This window comes from Propithecus coquereli, unplaced genomic scaffold, assembly GCF_000956105.1.
Source record: "Propithecus coquereli isolate 6110/MARCELLA unplaced genomic scaffold, Pcoq_1.0 Scaffold46, whole genome shotgun sequence".
NCBI lineage: Eukaryota > Metazoa > Chordata > Mammalia > Primates > Indriidae > Propithecus > Propithecus coquereli.
Window position 1 is genome coordinate 409,329 of NW_012150396.1, and position 17,137 is coordinate 426,465.

At 32.9% G+C, this 17,137-nt stretch overlaps 1 protein-coding gene across 1 annotated transcript in view; it reads left to right on the forward strand.

The window, feature by feature from the left end:
• The first annotated feature begins 2,629 nt into the window (after positions 1–2,629).
• NDST4 (N-deacetylase/N-sulfotransferase (heparan glucosaminyl) 4) overlaps positions 2,630–17,137 on the forward strand; it is a 242,455-nt gene continuing 227,947 nt past the window's right edge. Inside the window, exon 1 of the mRNA XM_012655070.1 lies at positions 2,630–3,277. The gene's annotated coding sequence lies outside the window, so the exon portion shown is untranslated. The remainder of the gene's footprint in view (positions 3,278–17,137) is intronic.

Here is a 17,137-nt window from a genome sequence, read left to right on the forward strand (position 1 = left end):
CAACACAGTGAGACTCTGTCTCAAAAAAAAAAAATCCATTGTGGTCTTAGTATAAGTCTGAACTATGTCTTAACAGATAAAGGAAAAATTATACTACACTTTATGAGGTGTCAAAATAAAAATGAGAGCATTCACTTTCTTTTCTATAGAATTCAAATATAAGTGGTTGGGTGAATACTTTGCATAATGTATGTTACTAAAAACTAATTGGATAACACTACATTTGACGTAAGTGCAAGGCCTATAAATGCGGAACAAAGGTTTAGTGATTTAAAAAAAAAAAAACAACCACTTTGAGCAAATAATTCTTCCCTGTCTTCTCTCTTGCATATCACATTCCCTCCTGGAAATGTCCAAGGTCATTTTCTTCATTTCCCCAACATGACAGATTAGAAAATGATAAAAGATTATATAATTTCACAGATAAGTTTTTTTAGTCATTGGAGACTACAATACACAAAGGAAATTATAAAAAGAGTGTTCAAAATGCTTTTGAGATTTTTTTGTTTTTATTGTTTTTGTTTAGATGTTATGAATTTCTCCAGCTTTCCCTAGGAATAGAAAAGAAAGAACTTTTTGGTTAGTTTCCATTCATTTATACATATTTACACGATGGGACAGTCTATCCTCGATATTTAATTTATTTCTTAATGAATAATGAGAAGACTAAAGTGGACTTTTTTTCCCTTTCAATGAATTTTCATTCCTTATCTCTGGATTTTTTTTTCTAAAAGTTTATGTTTAACAGATATTTAAAAATATTTTACGTTTAGTAAGAATATCTTCCGTTAATATTATATGTAACACTTTTACATTGCCAAAGTAGTTTCACTTTAGTATTCATTTCACTCCAGGGAATAAAACTGTCTCTTCAACTAAAAACATTGTTTATGGACTCATACTAGAGACAAAATTGATCAACTTTCACTTGTAATCAATTAACATCAACTATAGTTATCACCAGTGCTGAGCATGTTAATTTTGCTCTATGTTTTAATGTGATGGTTTTGTAATCATATCACTGTGTAGTAATTTAGTTCCAATAACTAAAATCATTCTGACAAAGTGGCATTCTTTCTGGAGATGTGAAATGGAATGATATCAACAGGATAAAGACCCTGAGTATTTTATAACAATGTTTCTTTTCATTAAATCATTTTTGTAAAGGTAAGACTTAAGAATAACCACTAAACTTGAATAAAGAAATTATTAGTGAGCCCAACTACATACAGTGGAAAATCTTCAATTAGCTTTTAAAGTGTATCCTATTTCACTTTATTTATCAACAGTTAGTGTTTGGCATGATGCTATTCCACTAATAATTATTGTATTACAACATTGTTGAAATGTTTAACTGCAACTTATTTATCCATTTTGAATTTTGATATGTATCACTAAGAAAATTCTGACTTGATCATCAAATGCATTTTTGCATTCCAAATGTTCTTAAAAGGTAGTAAGTAATACCTGGACTCTTTTTTGATGAATTATAAAATACAATTTTTCCTTTAATATATATTTAGCCTGTGAACCTGAAAAAATAACTGGCACATGATCTATTATATACTAGATTGTATTGTCATTTATGAATAACTGGTAAATATTCTTTCTAATTTTCTAGATGTTTTTTCTTATCCTCTATCTAGCATGTGTCTACAGCTTGCTGACCCTCAAAACCTTGTGCAGTATAATAACAATAATAATATTGTGTGCATTAAAATTACTCATATAAAAGTCCATATCATCAATAACTGCTGGATTTTGAGGGACTCCCTCCCACCCTCACCTGGAAGTCATACATAGGGTTTCTCAGAAACCATCCCAGTATTTCAAGCAGAACTGTTTATAACCAAAGATACCCATATGACAGAGGAATACTTGAAGTTGGGAAAAGTTTGCAGCTCTGTCCTCTAGCCCATTAGGGGTCTTGGACCAAATTCTCATTAGCACATCTTTGTTCCACTGAATTAAATGGCAGAGATTATGTAATTAAGCAAGAAGAGCCCCTCGTAATCATATAGTCTGGAGTGAAGAAATGCAGTTGAAAGCACTTTACTTTTATTTTGTGTGTATTCTAATGAAGAAGTTTAAAGAACTTTACATAAAGTATACCAAAGTACTTTATAGTATCTTTATGAGTTCACATGAGTTAGCAGAGAACAGAAAGCAGGTAATCATCTTATGTTGCCAATTAAAAAAGAACCGAAACATGAAGACAATTTTTGTCAGAGCTGGGAATAGAAAAGAACTTTTCCAGTATAATCCAGTAATTTATCTCAATTAATAAAACAATGCATACAATAAACACACACACATATATTCTTTCTTTTCTTCTAGTATTTATTATGGTCTAAAACATTATTATTAATTTCAGGAGTATGTAGTTCACTAATACTTGTCCAGGTTTCCCATGGCTCATTGCTGGCTTTCTTTGAGTTTGTAAATTGTGTGTTTGACTGGCACATCTTTGCAGCAGAAAACCCTGTCCTGAATTTTTCTTATTTTACCCAACAGAATGTTATGGTACAGTATTATAGCTGCAAAGTGGAATTTTATTCTCAAATTTCATAGGAAATAGTCCAACTGTACAATGAAAGATTATGCAGATCCTCAAGGAGCATCTAATCAATCACCGTGATGTGAGAGGAATGCAGCGGATCGCTGAATTAGCTCCTGTTGGAATGTATTCATGTGTGACATCCCACTGACTGGATGACATCACAACGGCTTCAGGTCCTTGAAAGTCTTGAGGATGATTAGCTGAAAGAATTGGCCGTTTCTGCCAATCATAACCCAGCAAAGCTGCCTTTATAGTTCTGGAGACACGAGAGAGAGGAAGGAGGGAAAGACCGACTACAGCTACACAAGAGAAGCAGCGGCAGTAGCAACAGCAGAGCAGGAGCAGCTGGTATTCCGGTGATTAAATAGTTCTCATTGCCTTTTTGCTGTACTCGGTCTGCTCCCTGGTGTAATTCTCGTGTCCAAGAAGGAAGCTGCATTTTAACGGTGTGCTGAACAGAGGTTTGAATCATCCCAGCTGGCTGCTTGTTTTGAAAAGGACAATGTGTGTATAAATAAAAAGACTCTGCTGGAAGAGTTCAGATACTAGGACTGGAGCTAGAGAGTGCTCTTGGAATACTGTTCAGGCAGATTGCATGAACTGAAAGCTCCTTCTAATTAACCTGGAGCCAAGTGAACCTGAATACCGGATATCTCATTTTCTAACTCGGGATAAATTCAAGTTAGGAAAAGAAAAAAAATTGAAATGCTTCTCTAGGTAAGTTACTGCTTAATTTGCTGAAACCGAGGCGTGTACAATAAATGGATTTGTGTTGCTTAGCTATGTAAACAAGTTGAACACAATAAAGTTTTATTTGTGAAAGATTTATGTAGAAGCAGATAATATTTTAAAACCAAATTCAATCTCCCTTTTCAGCATGTTTTCTTAACTGTCATTATGCTTTGTAGAAGTTATATTTGTAGGATAAATGGAAAATAGAGTCCTGCCTAAAAAAGAGATACAACTTGATATATTTTAACAGAACTTGATATATTTGCCAGAACATTTGCATAGAAAACATCTCATTTGATGACAATTTTAGTCTTTCCAAAATCACCAATGTTACAAATTCAATATCCAAAACTAACTGTAGGGTTATAAATATTTCCCCAAAAAGTGTTACTGAAAACAAGGCATTCAAATTACCGACGATGGGAACTCCTCTCCTTGGGATCTGAGATTTATAGGCATGCTCTGTTCTAATGGTCTGCTTTAGAGAAACAGCTGTCACAGACATTTGAAATTGTATGATACAGTCATAAATTGCTTATAAAGAAATGGATGTTCTCTTCCTAGCTCCTATTAGGAAAGAAAAATAAATTCTTAGAACAATATATGTCATATTCCATATATATATATATATTTCCAGGAAGACAGAAACAGCTTTATGTTATACCTATAAATACCTCCAAATTCCTCGTGCAAAGAATAAGTTGGAATGCAAGAAATGGTATTTAAATATGGTCTTACTCATTCTCTTCAGTATCTCTGTTAGAGGAATCTAAATATAAAGGAAACAAACTTTATTTTCCTCGTAATTCATGCTGACAAAATACTATATTTCTCAGAGTAATTATCTTAGCATTTTCAAGTGATGATATGTTTTGTTTATGATGATGGGTTATACTGTGAGTTCTCATATAGCTCCGAAAAAGTTTCAATAGTTTATGCTTTATCATGTCTCTTTTAAACACATCATTGCTTGCATTCATCATGCTTTTACCAGAATATTTTTCATTAACTCAAGATCATAAATGTTTTAAATAAATCACATACCAGGATATGAGTATGCTTCTGTAACTCTTAAAATGATTTTAGTTATCCACTCTCACCAAGTTCATGATTAAAATCCTGTGAGTTTCTTGCCACAAGAGGAAATTGATTAAGATAAAAGTTACTGTAATTGGTTGAATTTCCCGAAAACTAGGAGACAATAAATTTTCTCCACAAAGATTTAGAAGTTTTTTATATCAAAAAATAATTTTAATCTCCTCTATTGAAAGTATTCCAATTAGCTATATCCAGATGCCAACTAGTTTCTATGCTAGTCATTTTTTTAAGAGGCAAGTATACCTTGACATTATAAATCCACTGACTAGAAAAGCCTAAGTCTTCAATTGGAATTCATTAAAAATAAGTGATTAATAAGCAAAATATACTTTCCATTTACATTTATCTCAATATATAAATGTGAATTTAAACTTGCTATGATTGTTGACATTTTTAAAAATAAGGAATTTTATACATGTATACTTTATTATCAATATTACACAGCATTTACATTGATAGACATAGTAAGATAATTGAGAAGATTTTTGGAAATTGAACACTAAGCAGAATTGTCCTTTTTAATTCTATCTGAATGGCAATTGGTTGCCACAAAGATTGATGCATAAAAAACCTTTTGAAAAATTTATAATGTGTATGACTTATTAACATGAATATCAACCTTTAAGGGAGAATATAGATGCAATTCAGAAACTCAGGCATTATTCTTAAAGAAAAGTAACATCTCGTGAGAATTTTAGTATTCTTTTCCTTTTAATAAATAATTACAAAATGTACATAAATTGCATTTTGTTTTCTGCAAGATGGAGTTCCTATCTAAGACATGTTTCTTTTTAAACATTTTACCCTAAATACCAAAAAGATGTAAATGGGGATTATTTGATATATAACTATATATAAAAATCATAATTTGAAATTTCTATATTTGATAATCAAAATAGAAATGCGTGTTTATGTATATGTTCACCTCAGGAAAAGAACAATCTTGCTTATTTTATTAGAGTATTAAACCTGTTATACCTATTCTTTCTTCTCTCAAAAAAACATTCTGTGATTGGATTTAAAATAAATTTAGTTTCTTAATTCAATCTCTATACTAGCGTTAGTTCTTAAAAATGCTAAATAAATAGTTGTCCTCCATAGGTCTAATGTTTATACGACCCATTGCACTTTCTCTCTGAGTAGAAAAGGGACCTTTGAAAATAAAATTCAAAGATCAAACTTTCTGTGCATCATTTAGTAGCAACTACTAAGGGAGAACAGAAGCGTTTAGCATACTGTGTTCAAACTAGAAAATTCTGGCTGGTGCTGCCTCCCCAGATTTAGAAAGCAGCTGGGGAAACATAAAATAAAACTAGAATATCAGCCCTGGCTGGAGGCCAAGACTGGGATGCTCTGCACCCAGAAGGCTAATTCTTTCTGGGCTGAAATTCATTGATAATGCATTATGTTTAAAGTCTAACCTGAAGTGTTACTCTTTTCTCCAGTAAAAACTGTGGGATATTTAAAAACAATATATTTTCTAAGTAGAGCAAAATGTTAAAGTAACAAAGGTTTTTTTTTTCTTTATTAAATGTTGTATTAATGAAAAAATGTAAATAAGCCTAGCAGAAACTACTATAACATACATCATATGTTCAGGGGAAGAAAAGGAAATAAAGATGATATGTACTCTCTAACCATCATCTTGGTAGGGGTGGAAAGGTAAGAAATGCCACATATGGATACGTGCCAAAAACAAAGAAATGTGAAGGTTTTATTAAAGTAACTGGCCTAGGATAATTTACAGTAAAAGTACACATTCTAAATACTGTGGTAGTATATATTTTGTAAAGATAGACAACAAAAGAGAAGGTAAACTCCCATTCATTATGTAGTCCAAATAACTAGGAAAAAGAGAAACTTGTTGTCTGTTGATTTATTTTAGGTTTCTCAAGTGAGAAAAATGAGTCAGGTGTCAGACAAAATGCTATTGCCTTCAGCCATCAGGATAAAACATTTAGCCAACCTTTAGCACTTCAGGAAACTTTCCGCTATGCTACTACACAGAGTGTTAAAATTCACTCTTTTTAAAGTCATTTTCAGCAAACTTAAGAAGTTAGAGGTGTCATTTGCAATACACAACTTGTATACATACATACAGTCATTTCTAATAGAGACGGTCCTAGTCCCAAGCTGTCTTTATCTCAGTTTTCTAAGGAAGGCTATCACATTCCAGAATTGACAAATCTAAAATTTCTTTTAGAAATAATACTGAATTGAGAACAGATTTCCTCAAAACTCAAAATAATCTGGAAATGAATCCCAAACTCATTAGTGGCTTTTGACATTTCAAGACAAAGAGAATTTTGAAATGTGAATGGTAACCTACTCTTCATTCCTACAGGTAAACAGTTGGCCCATATAACGTGATACGTTTATTTCCTTTGCCTTGTTATTATTTGTTTACATTCATGAGTATTCAGATAATTCAGACCATGAAATAGGTTATAATGAAGTAACCTACATATGACAAACTAAATAATGGCTTTCAAGTGACTCTTTAAGTTATTTTACATATATAGATTACCTTAGATGTATTTTTTTAGGATAAATACTTACAACACTACATTAATAATATGACACTAAATGAATAATTCTGACTAATTAGTTGAAATTAAGGGAGTATCTGAGAAAAAAATGAAGAGTTGAAGCCATGTTTGGATGCTCAAAAATATAATTTGGTATTGTTCTTAGAGTATTTGAGAAGACAAAAGTGATAACTCTATTAAGTTGTAGAATTGGGATTTCTCTACTAAACTGAATTTTTGCTCCTTTTAGAGATTATTGTTTTAAATATTTGAATAGTTCAAAGAAGCTCTTAGCAAGCTAAAAAACCTGTGCATGTCCTGCTCATGCACACACTCCTTCATTTGCTCCCAATTTATAAGAATTTCCCTATTTTGGACATTCCACAATAAATTGAATTTATGTTGAGATTTATTTAAAATATTTAGCCTCCTCATTAAAAGTCTTTAACGGAATGCATCTTCAATCATAACCACATGGAAGTTGAAAGTCAGCTTGGCCAAGTTGGATATGTTCAAGCAAAAAGTCAATGTAGAAATGCTTTCTTAATCTCTCTTCATTTGCTCCTTTTTTTCTTCTTTCTTTCACCCATTTTCCTCTTTCCCTTCCCTTTCTATTTCTTCCCTTTCCTATGCCCCTTTTCTCCATTCTTTTCTCTCTCCCTCTTGTCTCTCTGTTTTCCTTTCTTTCTTCCTTCGGTGGATCCTCCCTCCCTCCCTCCCTCCCTCCCTCCATCCCTCTGTTCCTTCTTTCCTCCTTTCCTCCCTTCCCTTCCTCTATGTATTTTTGCCACTTCAGCTTAAATGCCCTTCTGCATAGCTGGAGAGCGAGTCTCTCATGTTTAATATGGTAGCAATTATGAATCTAATGGCCAGGTTTGAACACAGAGTAAATAGGGAAAATACAAAGAAAAAGTGGGTAGAACTATATTAAGCAGTAAAAGAAAAGTAAGACAGGGTGGGAATTTATGCCACAGAAGTAGTGATGTCAACCTTAAAATATGGGCTATTCTCTCACCTATGAACTCCCATTTAATTTACTAACTTCTTTGAGTAGAGTCCTTTGCACTCCCCATTCATTGCCAGTAGGATCTTTTCCATCCAGCAAATGCAGCTTAGTGTTTATAAAAAATAAACAAATGTAAACAATCCTTATATTAGTATTTTAAACCACCACAAATTACTTTCATATTTAGTAGTTTAAACATAATAGCATTCATATTCATCCCAAAGGCTGACTGCCATGCTAGTGGAAGAAAAAAACAGAAGGAAAAGCTATTTTGCCCATGTAGATATTTTGGCTTGATTCCATTCCTGGATCAGAAATTCAACTGTAATCTGCTGACCCAGAGAATTCGTCATATTTCATCAGATATCTGAAAAGAGTTCTTCTTGATGTACTGAGTAGTCTTTCAAGCCTACATAAAAATCATTTAAACCTCAGAAATAAATATGGCATCACTAAAGATTAATACAAGGAAAGGAAACAGATGCAGAGATGCATGTGCTCCTGTGAACGCACAGAAAAGTCCTAATTCCAATCATTAAAGTGCAAGTTAATGATTAGAATCCGAATTTAAATTTCATTTCTTTCTCAACCAATCTTTCACTAATAGTGATGTCAATCCAATTAAGATTTTACGTATTGTAATAACTAAAATAAAACACAGGCATTTGTGTATAAATTATACTTATTAATTCATTTAAAGTATTACGGTTTCTGATGTCTCAGTTTGTGAAGCCACTTTCCTTGGAATAGTTCGTTTTCTTAATAACCACAGAAATAATGTTAAAATTGATCAATTGAGGTTGAACTCAATTTAATATTTAAATTATTTACCTATTCATCTGTCTGGACATATTTTTCACTTTAAATAGAGAAATAATATTTTAAAAGTTTTGTTCAATACTGCTCATAATGCTAATGATAATAAATATGATATTCTATTATTTTTTAATATGTGCCAGATACCACTCAAGGTACCAGGGTGAACAAAATAGCTCTCAGGAGGCTTCTGGTGGGAGAAAACAGACAGTAAACAAATTAAGATCCAATGATAGTGTCTGAGTGCTCTGAAGATGCATAAGTCCAGGTGATAGGCTAAAGGGTGTAACTGAGAGGTATAGGGCTGGTCGGGAAATGCCTTTCTGATAAATTGTCATTCAGAAAATCTATTTAAAAGTTGCATGTCAATTGGAGCAATCTTATTTTATCTTATAGAAAAATGTGACAAAGAGTAACGATTTCACGTAATGTGCAAGCTGACAAGCAGAATTTTGATGCTGCCTGTTGATCATTCTCCTCAGTTCTGTGACGTTGTTTGGGAGAGTTTAGGATATGGCACTGTGGCACTCTGTTTAGTGTTACTTCCTCTGGAAAGTAGAAAAACTAATCAGTTTTAGAAAATGTAATTCTCAACTTCACTTCTATTCATTGCAGTTCTAAGTATTTAAAAAGTATTATGTCTGTAAATTATCTCAAATTATTGTATGTTTTATGGAGGTTTTTGATTGTTCGTTTCATTTTAGAATATCACGGGGATACAAATGTTTCGGTTACATAGATTGCTTTTGTACTGCATGGGACAAACTTAAGTGTGCCCATCTCCCAGAGGGTGTACATTGTACTGATTCGCTATGATTTCACCCACCGCCTCCTCAGCCCCTCCCACTTGTTTGATTTTGTTGAGTTTTACTTCCTATTGCGCACAAGTGCCGTTCGGTTAGTTCCAATTCAATAGTGAGTACATGTGGTGTTTGTTTTTCCATTAGGAGAATGGTCTCCAGTTTCAGCCAGATTGTTACAAAAGGTATTAATTCATTTTTTTAAAGGCTGAGTGGTACTCCATAGTATACATATTCCACATTTTATTAATCCACTAATGAATTGTTGGGCACTTGGGTTGATTCCACATCTTTGTGGTTGTGAATTGTGCTGTGATAACATTCTAATGTAAATGTCTTTTTGATAAAATGTGGTTTTTTTTCCCTTTGGGTAAATACCCAGTTAGTGGGATTATTGGATTTAATGGTAGGTCTACTTTTAGTTCTTTGAGGAATCTCCATACTATTTTCCATAGGGGTTGAACTACTTTGCAGTCCCACCAATAGTGTATGAGTGTTCCTTTTTCTCCACATCCACACCAGCATCTATTGTTTGGGGACTATTTGATAAGAGCCATTCTCACTGGGGTTAGGTGACATCTCATTGTGGTCTTGATTTGCATTTCCTTGATCATTAGTGACGTTGAGCATTTTTCCATATGTTTCTTGGCCATTTGTCTATCTTCTTTTGAAAAACTTCTCTTCATCTCTTTTGCTCACTTTTTAATGCTGTTGTTTGATTTTTTTTTTTTTTCTGATTTGCTGATTTGCTTGAGTTCTTTGTAGATTCTGGCTATTCACCCTTTATTGGATATATAGCATGTAAATATTTTCTCCCATTCTGTATGTTGTCTATTCACTCTGTTGATTGTTTCCTTGGCTGTGCAGAGCTTTTTAATTTAATAAATTACCATTTATTTATTCTGTTGTTGTTGTGATTGCCATTACGGGTCTTCTTCATAAATTCTTTGCATAGACCGATATCTAGAAAAGTTTTTCCAACATTTTCTTCTAGAATTCTTATGATTTCATGTCTTAGGTTTAAGTCTGTTATCCATCTTTAATTAATTTTAGCGAGTGGTGAGAGATATGGATCCTGTTTCAATCTTCTACATGTGGCTATCCAATTTTCCCAGCATCATTTATTGAATAGGGATTCTTTTCCCCAGTGTATGTTGTTGTCTGCTTTGTCAAAGATGAGAGATATGTTCTTCTTTACAGCATGAAATTCACTGCTAATATTGAAACTTAAGCCTCAGAGGAGCTGGTCCCCCATCTCGTTGCCACAAATTGGTGTGGGTAAGAACCAATATTCCAAAAGATTACTACACTTGCTGAAAGGATGGACCTAACATAATGAAATTCAGAAGGATCAATGTAATTCTCAGCATCCATGAGTTCCACTCATTGATTTAATCAACTGTGGATGGAAAATAAGTTTTAAAAAAGTAGTGTTTGTGTCTGTACTAAACATGAACAGACATTTTCTTTCTTGTCATTATTCCCTAAATATTACAGTATAATCACTATTTACATGGTGTTTACATTGTATTAGGTGTAAGTAATCTAGAGATGATTTAAAGTATACAGGAGGATGTGAGCAAGTTATATGCAAATGCTGTGCCTTTGTATATAAGGGTCTTGAGCGTCTGTGGGTTTGGGTATCCATGAGGGTCCTGGAACCAATGCTTCCTGTATAACAAGAAATGACTGTATATATAATTTCACCAATTACTAAAGTACTTCAAATTCAACAAGAAACAAAAGTCTGGTAAGATGAATACGATGGTAATACAAACTTAGAGTGCATTAATAGAATCGTAGTGTCAATTTCAGGGAAACAGTTCCCAGTGACCCCATTTAGCACAGGTCTGTCATTATTTGGCCTGATCATTGATCTCAGGTTCCTTATGCCTCATATTAAGAAGCAGTCTTTTCTGACCTTCTTCTGCCCCTAGGGCAGACCAGGTGTCGCTGCTCTACCTGCACACAGCTCTGTCATGGTACTTATTATCTCATAATGAAATTGCTGTATGTGAATCAGAGCTCCTCATTTAACCAAAAACTTTTGATGGCAGAAATGCTTAGAGAGTGCTTAACCAATAATCAGCAGACAGCCAGGGTTTGATTAGCAGAAAATGTAAGGAGACATCTGGGAACCATACCATATGAGTAACAGTTGAAAAAACAGTGATATTTAAAGAAAAAAGACTACAGAGGAGCAGTATAGTTATCTTTATATATTGAAGGTTTCTTTTTTTTTAATTTAAAAAAGGAATTTGTTTTATGTTATGTGACACCAACAGACTAAAATACGAAAGATCCTGGGAAGTTGTTTCTATGCCAGGTGAGGAAAAAAAATACTTTCTAAAAATCGGTAAGTTTCCACTCAATTAAAGCAACCAACACAGAGTGGAATGTTACCTGTCCAGAAGACTTCTGTGGAAGGATTTTTGCCTTGAATAAGAGATAAATGGTGGCTACCAAGGTTTCTTGATGCTTTTCATTATGTCACTATAAGAACTATGGATAAAGGCTTTAGTGTAAATACTCTGCCCACCTGAAACCCAGCTCTAGCAGTTGGTTAGAAGACTGATCAATATAATTCATGTAAATAACAATAGGGTGAAATTACAAAGTGTGACTGTATTACTCAGGATGTGCCCTAGAGTAAAAAAGCAAATTTTCATAAAAAGATTTACAAGGCGCACAATCTCTTAATGAAAAAGGAAATGATAAATTTCTTCAGTAAGTGAAAGTCTATCTTTTTCATTTAAACATATTATTTCATTGATCTTTTGAGCCAGTCCAAGAAAGAAAATATGTAAAGATTTGACGCATGAATAATAAAAATATTTCTGGCTTCCATGCACTTGTAAATGTTCAGGAATGTAGAGATTGATTGGCTTAATCATGAAGCATAAGCCCTATGAGAGAAGAATCACAGTCATGTAAACAAATGTGAATTGGTTTAAAGACGACATGGTATCGTGACATAGTAGAAGGCAGATGGTAATGTTGGATTCCACTAAATCTAGATTCTGAATCTATTTTAGCCCTTATTCGTGATAAAACGTTAAAGCTAACCAACCCTTCTCTGCCTCAGATTCATGATCCGTGAATGCGGTAATGATAATCCACAGAACTGCTGAGAAAGCTGTGACAATAAATACGGAGTTTCCAGTGCAAAGTTGAAAACTTGAGAGATTTTAAATTAATGGAATTAAGTTTTAATTACATATATTGGTACTCTGACTTTGGCCTACAATGTAACATTTTGTACCAATTTAAATTTACCCCTGAATGATGAGTATCCCAATCCTCATTTGGAAATAATCACCTAAACCACCTTTTCGCACAGTTTCTACTATATTTTGATTATACATTTCAATATTCATAACATTAAATCTAACGTAAAGGATCACATATCATTGATCAACATTCTAATCTAACTCATCATGGTCATCAAAATTAACTAACATTCAAACGGCTTGAGGAAAACAGACCATAGATCAGAGGAAAAAAACTGTTAGAAAAAGGTGCCAAATAGTTGATCTTGATTTTCTGGCATGTTGGAGTAAAGAGAAATGTAGAATTAGAAGACAAGAAGGCAAAGGTTGAGAAACTGAAACTAGATAGAACAAAAACAAATACAAATGTTTCCTAGTTGGTTATCTATCCAACTGGTAGAGCCGGGAGTTAGGTGAACAAAGTCTTCATTCTGAAGTCTTTATCCACATCCCTTGTACAACGAAAACACAAGAAATCTTCTAGCCACCATCTGTCTCATACCTAGTCAAGGCAGTAATTTCTTCCACAGAAGCCTTTTGGACAATACAATGAACTTTTTAAAATTACTAATTTCTAATGTTGACCTAGACTGAGAATAAAAAGATACCAACTGTATTCTATGTTTTGCCACAAATGTATTGGTGTATTTTAAATGGATCTCATGGTTTCCATATAAAAAACAAGACCACTTTTACTCCTTCTTTTCTTTTTACCCAGATATATTTTGAAAATCAACACAATATTTTACATTTCATAATCTCCCAGTATTTTCTACCAAATAGGATTGCTAAGTGAATTATTTTGGTACAGGACCTGGTATCCTTTTAAAGCATTCATAAGTAACTTTTGTAGTAATTCTAGATTCCAGTCATCAAGTATTAAAATAGGAACGTCTCAAGAAATGTTGCCTCTGACAAGTGGCAGAATGCTTGAAATCACTCTAAATCTCTTCCCATGAGTTTTTGTCATGCTTTTCCAAACTTTGACAATTGTATAACCTGGTTTAGTTTTGTGTGGGATAATGAAATTCTATGTAGACTATATTTACATGTTACCATCCATGTTATTTCTGGGTGATGGCCAAGCTGGTGTTTATTTTGTAGCATCTAAAAGCTAAAATAACATAAAATATGAGGCAATCAGATTAAAAATAGCAGGCATACCAATGAAATTGAATGGAGCATGTCTTTTATTGATGAAAAATAATTATTTTGTGTGTCATGTAAAATTTAGAATACTCTGAAGTAAAAGAAATAAGTAAAAGGTGGAAATAGGAACTATAAGATATATAAAATTTAGAGTTATAAAATAAATAATCAAAAGAAAATTTCAGTATTTTCTATTTCACAAAGTTCTTTATTAGCTTGTATATGGCAATGAAAATTCTACTTCTTGATATTTAGGATACCAATACAGAACAGTAGCAATAGAGGAAGAGATTTAGAATTAATAAAAAAATACGAGTTCATATTAGCTGTGTAACATTGGACTTGTACCTTCATTTATCTGGACTTCAAATTCTTTATTCATTCTTTGAGTTCTTTGAATAATATTTTTGATAATTGGAATTTATAACTATTTGTACACAGGATAAAAAGTGTCCATTTGGCAAGAGTTTAGTTTTCATTATCAGCAGATCAAAGTCAGTAGTATAGAATGTCACACAGATAATTTCCTGATAGTGAGACAATGTAACACAAAAAAAAAATCTTGCTAAAACTTTCTACAAAGTAAATATACTTCCCCCAAACAGGAACATTTATATATTTTCTTTAAATGTCTCTAGGTAAGAAAGTCAGTGGTAGAGAAGTGATTGTTGAAATTAATTTGAAGAGCTAGTAATCTTTTGTTACTTCTGATGCAGACAAATTCCATTTATATTGATAAAGTAAAAGAAAAAGAATGATTAAAATATTAAAAATGTAGCTTCTAAGAGACTCCAGATATTAATGTAACTTCTGAATATAATTATAATACTATTAGCAACATATTACATTCACAAAACAAAAAGTCAATTAATATAAATTTCCATTAATATTATAATTGATATTTTAATAATTTCTTGAAATTAAACTTCAATGTTAAATATTAGGCAAAATTTTTTTTCTCCCTCTTTTATTCATTCATAAGGCAAGAAGTGAATTTCTACATTCTGGCTTCATTGATTCATCTCTATATCTTATAGTTTTCTTGCCTGTAAGAATACGAGGGCCAAGTGAGCATTTTATGTTTCATAGATAACTGCTTCCATGATTGTCTACTGAGCCAATTAACAAGGATGAAAATCAATACTAAATATAATAATGGTTTTAAAGAATGATTATTGAACTAAACCAAAGCAATTATCAGTTGATGGCAATCATTTTATTGCTGCTGGCTATACATTGATTTAACTTAAGTGTATAGAGAAAAGCACAGAAAATGAGTACTCCATTGTAATTCTAAGGATAAAATTGGTCATATCATTCCCCTTCCTGGTCCTGGATCCTTCTTCTCTCTTCTGTTTCAAATCTCTCTTTCCTCTTTCTTCTTCAAAATCCAAATCCTTTCATTCTTCAATGATTAAAACAATCCATATCCCTAAATCCTCTCCTGATGACTTCAGTCCATGGGAATCTTTCTGAAATTTTATAGCACTGATCCTTAGAGTTCTCAAGTGCCCAATGGGTGTAGATTCCCCATGACAGCAAGTGTTAGTGTTGTATTGCTGTTAACCCTTTCAGTTGCTACAGAATGGGTGAAAATATTTGCATGCTATACATCCGATAAAGGGCTAATAACCAGAATCTACAAAGAACTTAAACAAATCAGCAAAGAAAAAAAAAATGAACAACCCCATTAAAAAGTGGGCAAAAGACATGAACAGAAATTTTTCAAAAGAAAATAGACTAATGGCCAACAAAGACATGAAAAAATGATCAACATCTCTAATCATCGGGGAAATGCAAATCAAAACTACAATAAGATATCACTTAACTCTAGTGAGAATGGTTTTTCTCAAAAACTTCCTTTTTCTTTTTGTTTGCAACTATTCTTAGTTTGTTCACCACCGCTTTCTCCTCAATCCACTTTAATTTTTTACTTGATTTACTTAAACCACTGGACTGATTTTTGCCAAGGCTACCAGTATGCTCATGATTGATAAATTTAAGGTCAATTCTCAATTGTGTTTCTTGACTCACAAAAAGCATTCAATACTTAATCAGAAATGTCAATACTCATTATTTACAGCTTCCATGGCTTTTTTCCACTAGCCACAGCTTATGCTGTGTTGTTTTCTAAATTTTTAGTGGTATGCCTCTATCATCTTACTATGCACACTGTTTGTTAGCCTTTCACCCAATATCATAGCTCCTTTTACCTTTTAACTTAACAATGCCAGCACAGGCCTTAATTCCATTCCTATATATTCAACATCCTAGTGGACATTGCCTTTTGAATATCTCACGGACTTTTCAAAAATAATACATTACAGTCTACTTATTTTCTCTTTCCACATCTTCTCTGCCTCTATGTCACGTGTATCTTCCACATTATTAACTCATCATGCCTTATTGTGATTGCCTTTTCATTTGAACGTGTTACAGAATAGACTTTCGTTGGTTTTGAAGAGTAGAGATAGTGTTTGTCAGGTGGACAGTGCATCTGGCACTTAGTAAGCATCCAATCAATACTGAATGAATGATTGTGAAAGCCTGAAGTCTTTGGATGATTCATTTTTTCCCTTTCTACGTCCAATCAATCACTAAGTCATGACACTTCTATTGCTTTTGTGACGGGACAAAAATAATTCATATGAGAGTATTCACAGCCTTGTCTCTCCAAGAAATAGTGTAAAGCATTTACCCTTTCCATTTACCCCTAAAAAGAATGATACCTTGCTTTCTGAATATGAGATTAATTGGTCAATATCATAGGGGCTTATAGAAAGGAAGTGAGAGGACAGGGAGAGAGGGAAAAAACAGTGAAACACTTGGCAGAAAGGAAATATTATAAGGGGAAGATTTCCAGAGTAGCTTTAGAGTGCAGGGGAATTGAAGAGTAGAGAAAAGGACATTTTAGAAGTGTCATTTGGTTTTATGAATTGGAACTATTTAATGTTTAGGAAATATTAGTGAAGAATACAATTCATTTTAAATAAATTATTGTGGCTCTTAAACAGGGCTTCTTAAAGATATCCTACTGTGCTACCTATATAGGGCTACAGATTTATAAGAGCTAGAAAATTATACATAAATATCCTGAAACAGCTTGTTCTTTTTTTTAATACTTTACTTTTTAGAGTGGTTCTGGTTTCCTAGCAAAATTGAGCAGAAGGTACAAAGAA